Source organism: Tenrec ecaudatus, chromosome 2, assembly GCF_050624435.1.
Source record: "Tenrec ecaudatus isolate mTenEca1 chromosome 2, mTenEca1.hap1, whole genome shotgun sequence".
NCBI lineage: Eukaryota > Metazoa > Chordata > Mammalia > Afrosoricida > Tenrecidae > Tenrec > Tenrec ecaudatus.
In genome coordinates, this window is record NC_134531.1 from 218,927,735 (window position 1) to 218,945,105 (window position 17,371).

The following is a 17,371-nucleotide window of genomic DNA, read 5'->3' on the forward strand; positions in this document are numbered from 1 at the left end:
AAAGCTTGTGAGCATTCATCTGCGGTACCACTGTTGTTCTCTTCCTGTCTGGAACAGAGACGAGAGAAGAAAACCAAAGACTCAAAGGAGCAGTGTGTTCAGAGGACTAACGGCTCACTCAAACTGCAGCGTCTCCCCCGAGACCAGAGGAACCAGAGCGCGATCACAACAGAAGACCTCGGAGGGGGGAGGAAAACGTAAATCCAAATCGCAAGCTTCAAAAAGACCACTCACTGGTCTGATGGAGAATGGTGGCACCCTTGGGCTATCGCCCTCAGGGACCCTTCAAACCCGGAAATAATCCTACGCCTTTCAGCCAAGCAACAGACAGACCTAGAAAGTGAGAGAGTAAAGGGAGAGAAGGGAAGGTGAGAAAAAATGAACTTGTTTTCTAAAAAGGTGAACACCGACAGGAGCAGCTTCCTCAGACCAATCAGCCAGGAAAGAGCAAAAGGGCAGCACGTGCACCCAAACCAAGTTCAGGAGGCAGGAGGGCGGCCAGGGAAGAAGAGTAGGCTGAGAGGGACCCTAGGAGGACGTGGCAAGAGGGCTGTTCCACCAAGGGGGTGGCCACACTGTCAAGAAACAAACCGTGAGTTGAATGAGCCCGCAATAAAAGGATTTAAGAAATAAACAGAAAGGGGAGAAGAAGGGAAAGAAAAGAAACAAACCGTGTACGAATTGTTGGATGGGAAACAATTCGCTCTGCAAACTTCCACCCAAACCACAAGAGACTGGCTTAAAAAGGAGAGAGGTCTCGGGATCTATCTTCCGCCTACGAGTCAATGAAAACCTTATGAGGCGCACCTGAGTCCTGCAGGTAGCGCGGTCGAGGAGCAGCCCCCAGGTGGGAGAGCCCTCAAAATACAGTGATCACCCCAGTGGACTCGGCATACCAATAGCCAGTGGCCAACAAGACGTTACGGACAGGACAACGCTGCACTGGGTAGTACATGGGGTCAGGATTCGATGGCAACTACCACCCGTTGGCGCTCTTCTTCCTCCAGGGGATCTCCAGAGTAGCGCCCAGCACCCTCCGAGCTGGAGAGGACCGGGTACAGACAGGCTGTCGAAAGTCAGGACATGTACTCTGTGACAGTCACATAATCTGTCAACTTGAAGAAGGGGTGGAGGCTAGCCTGTCAATCAGGTTGCAGCTTCATGACCTCATTGGGAGAAGCATCAGAGATAAATAGCTCACTGGAAGCCATATATACTCACTTCCTATGAGACATTCCTGCTGACAAGCCACATGGAGGTATACTGATAGAACCAGAGCCCTAGTGCTGGAGGACGCCCCGAGAGCATGGAGACCCCTGCCAGTGCAGAGATGCTTCCACCACCACTGGATCCTCATGACTTTCCCCCCACTGGCCTGTGATCTTCCTGCATTCGGCGTCATTGCATGGCTACGTGAGTCTAAAAAGGAATTTATAGATTAGTATCTACATATGGAGTAATATCAGACTTATGGACTTGATCTGGACTGGGCTGGGATGCTTTTCTTAATAATACAATTGTTCTTTGATATAAAGTTCTCTCTTACACATACGAATGTCTGTGAATTTGTTTCTCTAGTCAACCCAGAATAATATATACTCCCATAAGACTCTACCGCACCCAGAACACATCTGGGCTACCTGCTGGGTCAGCCTGACAGCGGGCCTGACCAGCACGTGTGTCAATGACAACCAGAGCTGTGATTCTGCGTCTCACGAGGGTGGCGGTGGTGGGGACACAGCTCTGCTTGGCCAGCAGACCGTGTGCACAGGAGGTGTGACTAGGGGGTGAAGGACTGGCTTTCTCCAAATACAATCAATCCCAAAGCTGGCTCTTCTCTCCAGATGGCCCATGGCCATAAAACTCATACCCGGAACCTCCAGGACAAAGAGGCCAGGCACGGAGGCCAGCTTTGAGGAGGCCTGGAAAAGCACGACTTCCTCCAAGTACAGCCAAGGCTCAGCTCTTTGACTAAAAGCTTTGTGGATGGAGACAGGAAATTCCCCACAACCACTCTGGAAATGCTTCAGTACCAGCTGGCCCTCCTCTCATGCAGATGGCCAAAGTAATGATAGGTCAGCACAGGACAATGACAAGTGTGAGGGGTCAGATAACCCATGAAGGACAGAGTCCCCTGCCCCCCCCACCCAAAGGCTTGTTCTTGGCTGTGAAGAACAGAACAGCCAGCTATACGGGTGTAAATGAAGAATTTAAATGAAGACAATATATTACCTCATCAACCCCAAAGTCCAGTGATTTTGCCTCTGGAGGACACCTGGACAAGTGAGGTCACATTTCTGACGCTGTGACTGAGGAGCAGGGCACTTGGCTGCTGGACGAAAGGTCTAAAAGGTGATGACAAGGAGGAAGGAGACCCAAAGTCCACATCTGCCTGAGGATGGTTTCTATGGGGCAGAGGTCAGACATGCTTCTACCCTCCATCCTCCTTGACCCCGTCCTGCCCATTGCCCCACAGCACGCTACTTCTCTGCTGAGTCCCATCAGCTGCTGCCATGGCCACACAGGACTCACAGACAATACCACAGATGTGGGTATTTATGAGGGAAGTTAAAGGCCACACAATGATAGGGACGCAAGTCTTTCATCCGCAGCACCTTTTCTCAGCCACGCTATTAGGCACATCTCTCTCTGGTCTCCTGGACCTCTCGGTCATGTGGTCCCTTGACCTCTGTCTTTACTCATCTTGTGGGCCAGGAAGCACACTGGCTCTGCCTCATGGCCTCAGCACAGCTCCTTGGTTTTGTGTCATGGGCTTGGTGCTATGGCCTCTGCTGCCTCCACAGCCTCAGGTAGGGCTCTTGTGCTCAATCTGCTGGTGGCCTCTGTCTTCGTGGTCTCTGGATCCTCTACCCTGCTTCTGAAATGGCTCACTCTTGTAGGCAGCAGAGTAGCAGACCCAACCAATCCCAAGGTTAGATAGAATTTTCTACACCTTATCTGCATGCTACTGTCTAGTCATTTGGGGGTCGGGGTGGGGTGGTATTCAGAAACTATGGATAGATGAGCTAAACCAAGTACCAGGTTTCCTCGAAAGACATCCCCCGAAAATAAGACCTACTTAGTTTTGCCTCTCGCTGAAATATAAAGCATCCCCCTGAAAATAAAACCCCCCAATAATAAGGCCCCTGAACATAAGGTCTCCCCAACAATAAGGCCCCCTGAAGCTACCTCTGGACCATGGCGGCGGATGCAGCCGGGAGCAGACAGGAAGTGCGAGATCTCTTTTAATCAGATAGCCCGCCACCAGGACAAGCTGCTGCCTGCTGCTCGTTCTGCCCTGATGGAGTCTGGCTGACTCACAATTAGACAGTGAGTCGTGCGGGGCAGGAGTCGGGCACATTGTGTGGACACACAGGGGTGACTGAGGTAGGGGGGAAATGTCTGATAAATGGGGGGTGGATGTCTGGTGAAGGTGTCTACTGGCACAGGAGCTGTGGGAGGGGAATCACTTAAAATGGCACTGGGGTATCACTTAAAATGACACAGATCAGAAAGGGTTACAAAATGGTAATCCCCCCCTCTGATACCCCAGTGTCATTTTTTTTTACCCCTAGACATGAGCGCAAAAAGAAAAAGCTACTCCATGGAGGACAAGAGAGGAATCATGGAAGACTCTTGGGGCCAAAATCTGACTGCTTTCTGCAAAGAGGAGATGCTGAGTCTCCGATGGGTCCGCAAATGGCGAGCAGAGTATGGTAACCCCATTGAACAAGTGGACAAGGGAAGTGCTAAAAAGCGCAAGCGTGGATCAGGTGGGCAACCATTACTTTCTGAGCGGGAAGACCTGATCTGTGAATGGGTTATTGAGAGGAGAGCAAAGGTTCTGGTGGTGAAGAGAGCTCAGATTCAACAATGTGCCCTTGAAATGGCACCACAGTTTGACATAGCCCCCAAAGACGTCTAAGCACCACGACACTGGCTGGATAATTTCCTTCAGCAAAGTGAACTGTCTTTAGGAAGATCCACAACTACTACTGTACCGTATACAGGTAATAAATTTCCTTTTTGTTTGTTCAACAATAAATGTGTACCGTATTCCTTCTCATGGAAAAATAAGAGATCCCCTGAAAATAAGACCGAGTGCATCTTTGGGAGCAAAAATTAATATAAGCCACTGTCTTATTTTTGGGGAAACAGGGTCGTTCCACATCAAGTCTGCCCAGAGCTCCCTTGGAACAGAGGCCCAGTGATCTGCTTTGGAAGGGTCAGCCATGAGAACACTGGGGAAGGGCCGCCCTGAGTGGGGCTCCAGGGCACCTGCTTGTTCACCGGTGGCTACGAGCCAGGGCTGCTGTTGAATGTCCTGCGAGGGACAGGGCAGCTCCAGTAACACGAAATGTCAAGGGTGCCAAACTCAACGACCCTGGCCTGGAGAAGCAAAGTCCCAGTCTGGCTCATGTAGGGGCTCAAGGACATCTTCAAAGGGCTCAAAGCTTTCCAGGGTATCTGCTCCCAGTGAGAAGGGTGGCTGTTATCCTCATTCTTTTCCTGTCATGGGCTCAGATGGCAGCCACTGATTAAGGCAAAAAATCAACAACTACACAGGAGCAAAAAACCACAAGGTCAGCGCTTGTTCTTTTCATGTGTCCCTGAAAGCGCGGAAACCCTTTCCAGAGCCTCCAACAAACAGCCCTCCCACCGCAGCTCATTGGTCCGAGCTGGCCACGTGCCAGACTAAATTCATATCTGCAAGAAAATGGAATTACAAGATGAGATCCTAGGCAGTAACATTTACTCCTGAGGAAGGGAGATGGGGGAAGATGGAGTGGGGAACGTCACCCTGGAGTACAGTGCTACCTGATCCTTTGACATAGCTGGGCTCTTTGGATAAGAAAGGAGGTGTTATATGGGCTCAACGATGGTCCCTCCCCTAAAGTACTGAAAGCCTGGTCCCTGCACCTGTGGGCATAAGGTAGGTTGTAAAGTGGATTCCTAACCCTAATTACTTCTGGGCTATAAAAGGTGAAGACTAGCTGGAGCACACACAGCAGAGAGAAAATGCTGGGAGCTTCAGGGGCTACCAACAAGGGACCCTCCCTTTGAGAAGAGGCCCTGATTTGTAAGTCTAGCCTCCCACACTGGGAGGGTGAGTTCCTGTCCTTTAAAGCCCCTTTCCTATGCTATATTTTGTTACGATAGCACTAGCTAACTAAGGCAGGTGGGTAATCAATGTTATCTGCCCCGATTTCAAACATAGGTGGTGAACCCGAAAATGAACGCAAGTACTGCAAGTTCAAGTTCGGCACTCATTTATTTCACAACACCGGATTAGCATATCTTCCCACATATTTATGCCCAACATTGTGGTGCAGTGTGTGTGTGTGTTTTAAGATGGCCTTCCTGGATCTGAATTTGTAGTTTCCAACATGACGAGCTGGGCTGCAATCTGTTACAGAATGGCGTCACTGGCTGTCTGCTATCCACTTTCACGTGGAGTGGAGTGGGGTGGGGTGGGGTAGGGGCGCTGCCTGGAGCCTGATCAAACCCAGACTGCAGACGGGGCTGCCGGTGGAGGAGAGCCAGGAGTAGAGTGCATCCTTTGCACGTGGGCCTGTGCCAAGAGCCTCCTGGAAGGGCTGTAACACTGAGCTGGTAGAGCTGATGCCGGAGAGCAATGGTGGTCGATGTCTGGGTGGCGGGAGCCACTGAGACTGGGAGAGAGCTGAGTTGAGCAGAATGGCAAAGCAGGTCCAGGCACCTCCCCTGCAGACAGGCAGGTGGCCAACAGAGGCTCGGGCACACACTGCACAGGGACTAGCCATAGAAGTGTGGCTTAACGAGCTGTTGCAAGGCTGGCCTAACCCTGGTACTGGCCCAGGGTTGTCACAAAGCTGTGTGTTGAGAACCAGACCAGCCAGTCGAGGGCCAGACCCGGGCCAAGAAAAACTACAAATGGAAGACACACAGAGAGAAACAGAATGAATACCAACACACATACCACACCTGACCCAAGCTGACAACCTGCTGACACCTGATCGACAGTGTGCCTGTCTAGTGACAGAAATGGACAAGGGCAACTTGGGAAGAGTGGACGCGTCGCTCTTTTACATATGAGGGGTCCACTTTCTACAATGCGATACTCAGAGCTTGTCTCAAATCGGGCCCTGCTGGTGGCTGTTTGATTTCTATCAGTAATCTGTTTTTGGAGTTTATTGTTACAATCTAGAAAAAATAATGACATTTCAACGAAATGTTAAATGTGTCTTTCTACATAAAGGTAAGTCATTCTCTTAGGTGGAGTTAGTAAATAAGGATTAGACTGATTGTTAACAAGACAAGCAATAAGATGGAGGCAGCAGGTTGAGGCAATGGTGAAACATCGGAGGCATGCCCCACAAAATGAGTGTGTCCCACCCAGAATGGGGAGAGGCACTTGCCCACCCAAGTCATGCACACCCTCCTCTGTGGCGAGGCTTATAGCAGGGCTGTTGCTGCCCAGTCCGGGGATATTATTCTCAGTCTTGCTTAATGAGGTGAGCATTATTAACGTGACCTTGGGAATCCCTGAGTGGTGTGAATGGTTAGTGCACTTGACTACTGACCAAAAGATTGGTGGTTCAAGTTTATCCAAAGGCACCTTGGAAGAAAGGCCTGGAGACCTACTTCTTCCCAAAATAATCTGTCAGTGTTATTTGTTGTGGTTAGATGCTATTGAGGCCATTAGGAATCCCTGGTGGTATAGTGGGTTAAGCGTTGGGCTGCAAACCACAAGGTGCACAGCTCAAAACCACCAGCCATTTAACAGCCAAGTTACAATTGAAAATCTTACTGTGTTAGTCTGGGTGGACTAGAGAAACAAATTCATAGAAACTCATTTGTGTATAAGGAAGAGCTTTATATAAAAGAGCAATTGTATATTGAGAAAACATCCCAGTCCAGTCCAGATCAAGTCCTTAAGTCCAAGATTAGCCCATATGTGCAATACCACTCTGTAAATTCCTCTTCAGACTCACGCAGCACATGCAATGATTCTGAAAGCAGGAAGCTCACAGGCCAGTGGGTGGCAAGTCTTGTGGATACAGCGGCGGTGGAAGCATCTTAGCGTTGGTGTGGGTCTCCACGTGGCTCCTCCAGCTCCAGGGCTCTAGCATAGCTCCATGTGTCTTGTCAGCAGGAAAACAGACTGTGTGCTTCCTGCCTCCCAGGAGGAAGATAGGAGTTCCCAGAATCCCCAGGAAAAGGCCATGCCCATACAGAGGCCTCATTGGCTATGGCCTGCTTGATAGGCTAGACTCCACCCCTTCACAAGCTGACAGATTATGTAACTGTCATGCTGACATTAATACATGGACAGTGTCACCATTAATAATGACGTTTCAGAAAATAGTAACAAAATATTGAACACACCCACACAAATTTAAGATTGACTGATAGTATGCCTGTGTATTTAAAGAACAGAAAATAGCATCTGGGGAAAAGAAACGAACAAACTTAGAAACAAATTCACTAAGACAGTTTGGTTCTAAATTCTGTAAGTTGATGGCTTCCTACATATCAATAGCCAACTAAAACATGTAGTGAAAAGTCAATTTCATTCACAATAGTAAAAACAAGTATACCATATCTAATAGGGAGGATTTAGAATAAGTTCCAAAGGACACAATGAATCCTTTTTCATCAGTGAAGAGAATTACCATAATGCGATGTGGGGACTCAACTGAAGTAACTTCTTCCCCAAGTAACTGTTACTTGTTGTTACATCTGGAGTCCATTAGAGCCCTGGGGAGGCAGTGAGTTAAGCGTTGGTTTGTTATTGGCAAGGTCAACACTGCAAAACCATCAGTCGATTCTCTGGAGAAAGATGAGGCTTGTCACTCCCATAAAGAGTTACAGTCCTGGAAACCCACAGAGGCAGTTCCACCTGGTCCTACAGAGTGGCTCTGAGTTGGGATGAACTTGATGGGAGAGAAGTTTTAGTGTTGAGTTGACTACACCCCATAGCAACCCAAATGACAGACTAGAGCTGCCCACAGGGTGTTCCTATACTGTGATCTGTAGGGAAGCCGGTCGCCGGGTGTTTCTGCACCCACAAAACTGCTGGGTGGGTTCAAACCATAGACCTCCTAGTTAACAGGTGAGCACTTTACCGCACCAGCAGGACTTCTTAATAAACGTTACCTAACTGCACTAAAAAAACACAAAGGTTTTACAGGTGATTCTAACATCATCTGTAAGAAGATGTGCTGGGATGGAAGAAAACGTCTGGAGTAGAAAACACATCGGAGTAGAGGGATCACATCGAGTTACAGAATCAACACATTACACAGCACAATAGGCGTAACCGCTGTGGTTCTAGGACCAGCAAACAAGGGGGCACCCCCCAAAAAAACCAGTTCCCCCTCCCAAAGCTCTGTTTTTATTTTTTTTAACAGAACAACCTTATCACCTTTAAAGTACTCTCCGTTACACGTCAGACGTTTGTCAAATCTGCGATTCCATTTTCGTAAACAGTTTTCAAACTCATCTGAGAGCACTTCCCTCACTTTGTCTTCACCTCTCCGTGTCATCAAATCTCTGTCCTTTCACGTCCCTCTTCATTCACGGACACAAAAAGAAGGTGCACAGAGTGAGGTCAGGTGAGTTAGGTGCATGGGGCAAGAGAGGCATGGTGTTTTTTGGACAAAAATTGGCACACCGAGATGGCTGTGTGAGCAGGTGCATAGTCATGGTGGCAAAACCAGTCCCCTATCTGCCACAAATCAGACCTTTTTTGTCATACACTGTTACACTATCTTTTCAGAACTGTAAAAAGAACACTTGATTCACAATCTGACCTGGTGGAATGAAATCCAAATGCACTATCCCCCTCACATCAAAAAACAAATGAGCATCGTCTTGATCTTTGATTTCACTTGACAAGCTTTTCTGGGGTGAGGCGAGGATGGCATCTTCCACAGGCTTGGTGGAAGTTTGGTTTCAGAGTCGTAAGAATAGCACCATGTCCCATCACCAGTAATGGCAAAAAGTCTGTGTCGTGTTGAAGCTGTTCTTTCAAAGCACAGCATGTTTCCACGCAACACTCTTTCCTGGTCGGTCAGAACCTAAGGCACAAATTTCACAGGGACCCTTCTCGTTCCCAAATCTTCTATTAAAATTCGCTGAACTGAGTTCTAAGGCAGCCCAGATAACTTCCCCATCTCTTCAATGGTCCATCCTTGGTCTTTGAGCACAAGTGCACACATTTTGTCAACATTTTCCAGAATGAGGTTTGTCATCAATCAACATGTCACCTTTTTGGAAACGAGAAAACCACTCGTACGGACACTTGCGTTTTCCCCATAGATCTGTCCTTGTAAGCTGTGTTTAACATCACAGCAGTTTCTGCAGCATTTGTCCCTAACACGAAACAAAATTTCACAGTTGCACACTATTCTCTTAAATCAGCCATCACAAAAAATGAGGTTCAAGCAGATTTTACAAAAAAATTCACTGTAATCAGAGATAAACTTCCCAGGGTCTGACACTGGGTGAACTAACTCAGAGCGAGTGGCTCGATGCACTCCTAGTGGGAAAAATGTGTACAACTCCATCCAGTGGAGCTTTTCCCATTTTACCCCTTGTGGATGGACTATGCTCCAGGCCACCAACTCTGCCCCGGCAATGTGTGCTGACAAACACAGCTATGTGCAGCACGGTGCTCACTATAGCCTCAATTAGAATGAAGACAAACTAGAAACCAACCAGCCAAACACTAAAAGCCTCCAGATCTTTCCATGCATATACATTTATTTACAATTCCCTCTTCCTCCTCCTCCTCTTTCTCACACATGTGCGTGCCCGTGCGTGCACACACCACACACACCAACAGTGCTTCACATAAACTTTCAATCTGTCTTTTTTGAGTAAAATAGGTAAATACTACTCATTTTATCATGAGTATTTTTTTTTCATATTGGTCACTACATAAATCTACTTCTTTTTAAAGGCTGCATATACCATATTGTATCGTCTCATGACTTTCTCCATCACTCCTCTATTGATAATGGTTACTGGCCATTTTCCACTGCTACATGTATGATCAATAAAGCAGGCACAATTCTTATCATTATCTTTGTGTTATATATTATAGGATTAAAATAAATTGCCAACAACCACACATTCTAATTACCAGCCATTTGGGAAATGTAAATTAAAGCCGCCATGAGATACTGCTAGATCCTTGCTACAATGTTTGTTAAAATGAAAAAGATTGATCATACCAAGTAACCAGAATTCCCAATACACTGCAGGGACTAAAGTGAAATGCTATAACTGCTCCGGAAAATAATTTTAAGAAGTTAAATATTTATTTACTGGAAGCAACTCAAATGTTCATCGGAAGGGAAATGCATAGACAGAATGTGGTGCAGCTACTCAGCAGTACAAAGGAATTAGCAATCCATACATTCACCAACTTGGATGGCTCTCAAAATAGCTTTGCAGAGTGAAAGAGCTCAGATGCCCTTCTCCCCCCAAACATTCCATTTATATTAAACTTGAGAAAATGCAAACTAAGCTACAGTGGCAGAAAGCAGATCAACAGTTGCCTGGGGCAGTCAGAAAGAGACAAAAGGAATTACAAAAAAGCAGGGAGAAATTTTAAGAAGATTATCTTTGTTTATGACCTGGTTTTAGTAATCCCTTTATGGATATAAATTTATTATAGATACCCATTGAAAGAAATACTTTAAATGAGTACAGCTTATTATATACTAATAAAGATGTTAAAATATCACTTTATTTTAAAAAGACAAGTAAGAATGCATGCCTGTACGTATCAGGTCACAAACTCAATCCTGCAAGATGGGCTTTGATCCTTAATTTATTTTAGTTCACGTGTGTGTGTGTGTGTGTAAATCATCTGTCCAAGTCTGTGTGCAACCCTATTGCAGATCTGAAACCAAGCACAGCAAGAATGGTCTTCTACCCAAACATAAATAAAGAGCCTATCCTAGCTATACACGATTTAAGAATATATCAGACTCCTTTCAGCAAAGAGAAGAGCTTTTTCCAAAAGACCTGAGACCTAGTTTTTAATGATATACATGATCAGATATGACTGAAAAAGCATAAGCATCAAAAGATAAATTAAGTGCGATCACGAGGTGCCCAAGGGACCAGATATAAGGCATCATGCAAAAAAAAAATATATAAGTGTGTATATGTATGTGTATTTATGTGTATATGTATATATGTATGTGTATATATATATTATATTAAATGAAGGGGGAAGTGCAGAGTGGAGACCCAAGGCCCAAGTGTCAGCCAATGGAGATCCCCTCATAGAGGGGCTTAGGAGAGGAGATGGGTTAATTAGGGTGTGAGGTAGTATCGATGAAGAACACAGCTTTCCCCCAGATCCTGGATGCTTCCTCCCCCCAACTACCATGATCCGAATTCTACCTTGCAGGGCTGGATAGGACAGAGGCTGTACACTGGTACATAGGAGGGTTGGAGATACAGGGAATCCAGGGTGGATGATACCTCCAGGACCAAGGGAGTGAGGGACGATGCTGGGAGAGTGGAGGGTGAGTGGGTTGGAAAGGGGAAACTGATTACAAGGAGCCACATGTGACCTCTTCCCTGGGAGAGGGACAGCAGAGAAGGGGGGAAGGGAGACCCCGAATAGGGCAAGATATGACAAAATAACGAGGTATAAATTACCAAGGGCATATGTGGGAGGGGGGAAAAGGGAGGGAGGGGGGGAAAAAAGGAGGACCTGATGCAAGGGGCTTAGGTGAAGAGCAAATGCCTTGAGAGTGATTGGGACAGGGAGTGTATGGGTGTGCTTTGTACAATTGATGTATGTATATGTATGGATTGTGGTAAGAGTTGTTGGAGTCCCTAATAAAATGTAAAAGAAAAAAAAAAAAAGAAAATGATTAGGGCAAAATATGTACAGATGTGCTTTATACAATTGATGTATGTCTATGTATGGATTGTGATAAGTGTTGTATGAGCCCCTAATAAAATGTTTAAAAAAAAAAAAAAAAAAGATAAATTAAATCCTTCTGTTCGTCAAAAGCCTTTAAAAAATGGGAATGGGAGGAGGGAGGGGGAAAAAGAGGATTGGATACCAAGGGTTCAAATAAAAGTAAATGTTTAGAAAATTATGATGGCAATAATATGTACAAATTTGCTTGATGAAATTGATGTGTGGAATCTTATAAGAGCTGTAAGAGCCTCCAATAAAATGATTTTTTTTTAAAAAAAAGGCTTTAACAACAAAGTCAGGAGATTATCTATAGATTAGGAGAACTTTTCAGGAAATATATATAGTGTCTAAAATTTTAAAAATGTTTATGTCTATAACTCAACAACAAAAGACAACCCAATTAAAAAAAGAGAGACTGAACAAGCCACCTTACTAAAGAGACCACTCACATGTGCAATGAGCACATGAAAGAGGATGCAATGTCTTTAGCCATTACACCTGTTGTCTCTGAGTTGGTCCAACTCTCAGTGCCCCTACAGCACAGAATCGTGCTGTCCCAGAGTTTCCAAGACTGTACTCTTTATGGAAATTTACTTCCCACTCTTTCTCCAATCGAGCTGCTGGCAGGTTCAAACTTGCAACCTTTGGGTTAACAGTGGGGCACACTTAACCCATCTACCATTACCTAATGCCAGCAAGAGGATTCCGAATCATAGCAACACTCTTCAGGTTTCTGGGTTGTGAATCATTACTGGGGCAGAGAGCCTCATCTTTCTCCGAGGAGCAGCTGATGGATGGCCTGACTAGCTGACCTTCCAGTTAGCAGTTTATAAGTCATTGTCACTGTTAGGTGCCACTGAGGTGGTGCTGACCCTATGCGCAACACAACGAACAAACACCGCCTGGTCCTGTGCCATCCTCACAATTGCTCCTATGCTGGAGCAGACTGTTGCAGCCACTGTGTCAATTGAGGGCCCATCTCTTTTTCCCCACCCCCTCTACTTTACCAAGCACGATGTCTTTCTCCAGGGACTGGTCTCTCCTGACGACGGATCAAAATACGTGAGACAAAGTCTCTCCATCCTTGCCTCTCAGGAGCACTTTGGTTGCATTTCTTCTCCCATGGCAAGTTGTCCTTTTGGCAGTCCATGGTACTTTCAATACTCCTTGCCAGTGTCACAATTCAAACACATCAAGTTGTCTTCAGCCTCCCTTATCCAAAGTCTAACTTTCACATGCACATGCAGCAATGGACAATACCGTGGCTGGATCAGGCGCACTTTAGTCCTCAATGACACCTCCCTGTTTTTCAACACATTAGAGAGGCCTTATGCAAGAGATTTACCCAGTACAACACACCATGTGAACTCCTGGATGCTGTTTCTATAAGCACTGATTGTGAATCCAAGTAGACAACAATTTTGAAAACTTCAACCTTTTCTCCATTTATCTTGATGTTATGTACTGATTCAATTGTAAGGATTTGGGGCATCTTTACAATGAGTTGTAATAGACACTGAAGGCTGCAATCCTTGATCATCTTCAGCAAGTGCTTCAAGTCCTCCTCACTTTCAGCAAGCAAGTTGTGTCATCTGCATATGATAGGTTGTTTATCCTGATACAGCGTTGTTCTTCATAAAATCCTGCTTCTCTGGTTATTTGCTCAGGATATAGATTGAATAAATATGGAGAGGATTCAACCCTGTTGTACACTTTCCTGATTTACACCATGCAACATTCCCTGTTCTGTCCCTACAGATGTCTCTGGATCCATGTACTGGTACTGCACAAGCATGCTGAAGGGCCCTGGAGTTCCCATTCTTAAGGCTCTCCGGGGCTTTGTATGATCCAGTCAAATGCCTTTGCACAGTCAATAAAACACAAGTAACCGTCTGGTATTTTCTGCTTTTAGCCAAGATCCACCTGATATAAGTAAGCAATGATATCCCTGTTCCACATCCTCTTCTGAATCCTGCCAGAACTTCTGACAGCTCCCGGTCAAGGTACTGCTGCAACTGTCGATGCATGCCCTTCAGCAAAATGTTACTGGCATGCGATATCAATGAAATCGTTCTACAATGTGAACATGCTGTTCATTCTCATTTTGGAAAGGGTGCAATATGGATCTCTTCAAGTCAGTTGCCCAAGTTAGCTGTCTTCCAAATTTCCTGGCATGGATGATTAAGTGCGTCCAGTGGTTCATTGGGTTGTTGAAACATTTCAATTGATATTCCATCAATTCCTGCAGTCCTGTTTTTGCTTAATGCTTTCAGTGCAGCTTGGACTTCTTCCTTCCATACCATTGGCTCTTGTTCATATGATAACTCTTGAAATGGTGGAATAGCGAAGAGTTCTTTTTGGTTCAGTGACTCTGTGTTTTCTTTCCATGTTCTTTGGATGTTTCCTGCATCGTTCAATATTTCGCCCAGAGAATCTTTCAATTGCAATCTGAGGCTTGAATTTTTTCTTGAGTTCTTTCAGTTTCAGATACGCTGACCTTGTGTTCTTGCTGACCATGTTCTTCATTGTTGGTTTTCTACCTCTAGGTCTTGGCACATTTCATTATCATATTTCAGTTTGTCTTCTCAAGCTGTCCTTTGAAAATTTCTGTTCAGCAAGTTGACTTCATCATTTCTCCCATTTGCTTTAGCTACTCTATAACCAAGAGGAAGTTTCAGAGTGTCTTCTGACACCAACTTTAATCTTTTCTTTCTATCCAGCCCTTTTAATGGCCTTTTGCTTACTTCCTGCTTGATGTTTTTGATGTCTTCCCACAGCACATCCATCTTTTGTCATTAATGTTCAAATGCAGCAAATATCTTCTTGAGATGTTCTAAGAATTCAGGTAGGACAGACTCAAGGTCATATCTTGGCTCTTATAGACTTGTTTTAATTTTCTTCAGCTTCCATCTGAACGTAAATATGAGCAATTGATGGTCTGTCCTACAGTCAGCCTTGCTAGCTGCTGATAGTGAGCTTCTCCAACATGTCTGCCTATAGATATAGTCAATTTGATTTCTGTTTATTCCATCTGGAGAAATGTGTGTGTATAGTCACCTTGTGTTGATGAAAAAGGTATTTGCTATAAACAGGTTGTTGGTCTTGCAAACTTCTATCATGCTGTCTACAGCTTTGTTTCCATCACCAAGAGTCTATTTTCCAACTACGGTTCCTTCCTCTTTGTTTCCAACTTTTGCATGCCAATCGCCAATAATTATCAGTGCATCTTGATTGCATGTTTGATCAATTTCTTATATTAGAAAAAGAGGGACTCTTACTCAGGAGATTCTGGAGGGTCCCCCAAAGCTGTCTATCTTCACAGAGTGTCTAAGAAAGATGCTCTTAGAAAACAGAGGCCTCTTAATTGCTGGCAAATTCCAAGAACTACTTTTTGATGGCAATGGGTTTATCTTTCAAGAACCATGGACAAAGAACTTCTCTCAACCTAGGAGATGAACAGGTCTATATAATAAAACAAACCAAAAAAACCCCACAGCCTTTGAGTTGATAAAAAAAGAGACAAAACTGATTATTACACTGCTCTATGATGCAGCAATCCCAGTCACAGTTACACGTGTACCCACAAGTGAAACCAGAAACCTGCACACCATGTTCATGAGCGTGCTCTACAATAGCCAGGTGGGGGCAACCAAAAGTTCCACTAATGGGTGAATGGATAAACAAAACATGGTCTATGAAATAATAGCCCGTCATCAAAAGAAACGAGGTCCTAATACATGCCAGAGCATGGGCGAACCTTGAAAATATGCTGAGTGAAACTAGTCCATTGCAAAGGGGCAGACAACATATAATGTATGAAATAAGCAAATATACAGAAACCAAAGCTTACTGGTGTTGGCCAAGAGTGCCTGGGAGCAGCCGAGGAGGAGGCTTTGTTTAGGGCCACTCTGGTGGCACACTGGGATAAGCATGACACTGCTGGCTAAACGGTGAGGGTTAGACCCCACCAGTCGTTTCCTGCGAGAAGCAATGAGGCAGCACGCTTCCATAACAATTTGCAGGCGTGGGACTCTTATAAAGCAGTTCTACTCGGTACTATGGAATGCCTGTGTGTTAGAGTTGACTCGGCGGCTGTGAGTTTTGTTTGTTGCTTGGGGGTTTTCAGTTGTGGTTATTGGAGGTACACTGAATTGGAAAATGAGGGTGAGGTTAGATGCACAATAGGAAGAATGTAGATCCTTGTCACTACCTTGGACAGGGTGTACTGTTGTGAGGGAGTGTTTTGTTATGCATATTTTCATCAAAACCCAGAAAGACCGGCTCAGTCTTTCTATGGCTGCCGCAGCGGGTGGCCATAAGCACCGTGGTTCAGTAAGGCCCTTGGAGATTCCCGCCTTCGGAACCATCTGAAGGTGGGTATGAAGCAGTGCCATCCATCCCTCCCCCCCTCACTACATCACCTAGCTAAAGGAGGATGGCAGAATGTGCTGCCATCTCTGCCAGACATTAGAAGTGGGGGCCCTCCCTGACATTCTATTAGCTACATCTTCCAAGTTTTGGTGCCAAGAAAAATCGTACCCTGGCCAGGGACAAAGTAGATCTTGTTCTGACCACTCTACCGCAAGAGCACAGATCTGCTATATTTAAAAGCAAAGAGAGCCAATACTGTCAACAGGCCAAGAAGTGTCCTTTCTTCTCAGAAGGCCAGCCAAGCCCATGTCCTTCGACATGACCTGAATAGGCCACTGTTCTGACAACTTCCATCGTCAAGATCACAGTCATGAGTGTGATCAAAAGGTCTGGCACAAGAGCTGAAATAACTGCCCCAAACTGAGGCGGTAGGCGTTATGGTCAGGTGCCACTGAGTCAGTTCCAGCTCACAGGGACCCCAAGTGCAACGGAGTAAAACACTGCCGAGCCCTGCGCCATGCTCCCCACTCTCAGTATGCCGGAGCCCACCGTGCCAGCCCCTGGATCCGTCCATCTCACTGAGAGTCTTCCTCGGTTTTGCTGATCTTCCACTTCACCGTGGATGGTATCTTTTTCCAGAAACGGGTCTCTCTTGATAACAGGTTCTAAGTGTATGAGTTAGCATGCGCAAATTGGCATGGTCCTGAATCAGACCTTATATGGACTCCGAGATGCCTTTCATAATTAAGGAGTCTGGGGACGTAGTGCTTATGTGTTTGATTGCTCATCTCAAGGCCAGCAATTCGAAATCATCAGACTCTCTGTGGGAGACAGATGAGGCTTTTGACTCCCATAAAGAGTGACGACAGTCTCAGAAACCCACAGGGGCAGTGAGTGCTACCTGGTCCTACAGGGTCTCCGTGAGCCACAATTGGCTCAATGGCTGTGGGTTGGGTTTGGAGTTTTGGAGCCTGAGAGGCTCACAGACTGAGTCAAGGTCATTCAGCCTGTGGCAGCCTGGCCCAGCGGGCATGTTGTTATTGTTCCAGGCTGCTGAGTCAGCTG

General features: G+C 45.7%; 1 protein-coding gene across 2 annotated transcripts in view; it reads right to left on the bottom strand.

Annotated features, from left to right (window-relative positions):
• DOP1B (DOP1 leucine zipper like protein B) overlaps positions 1-17,371 on the bottom strand; it is a 168,869-nt gene that overhangs the window by 129,900 nt on the left and 21,598 nt on the right. The gene's annotated exons all lie outside the window — the stretch shown is intronic.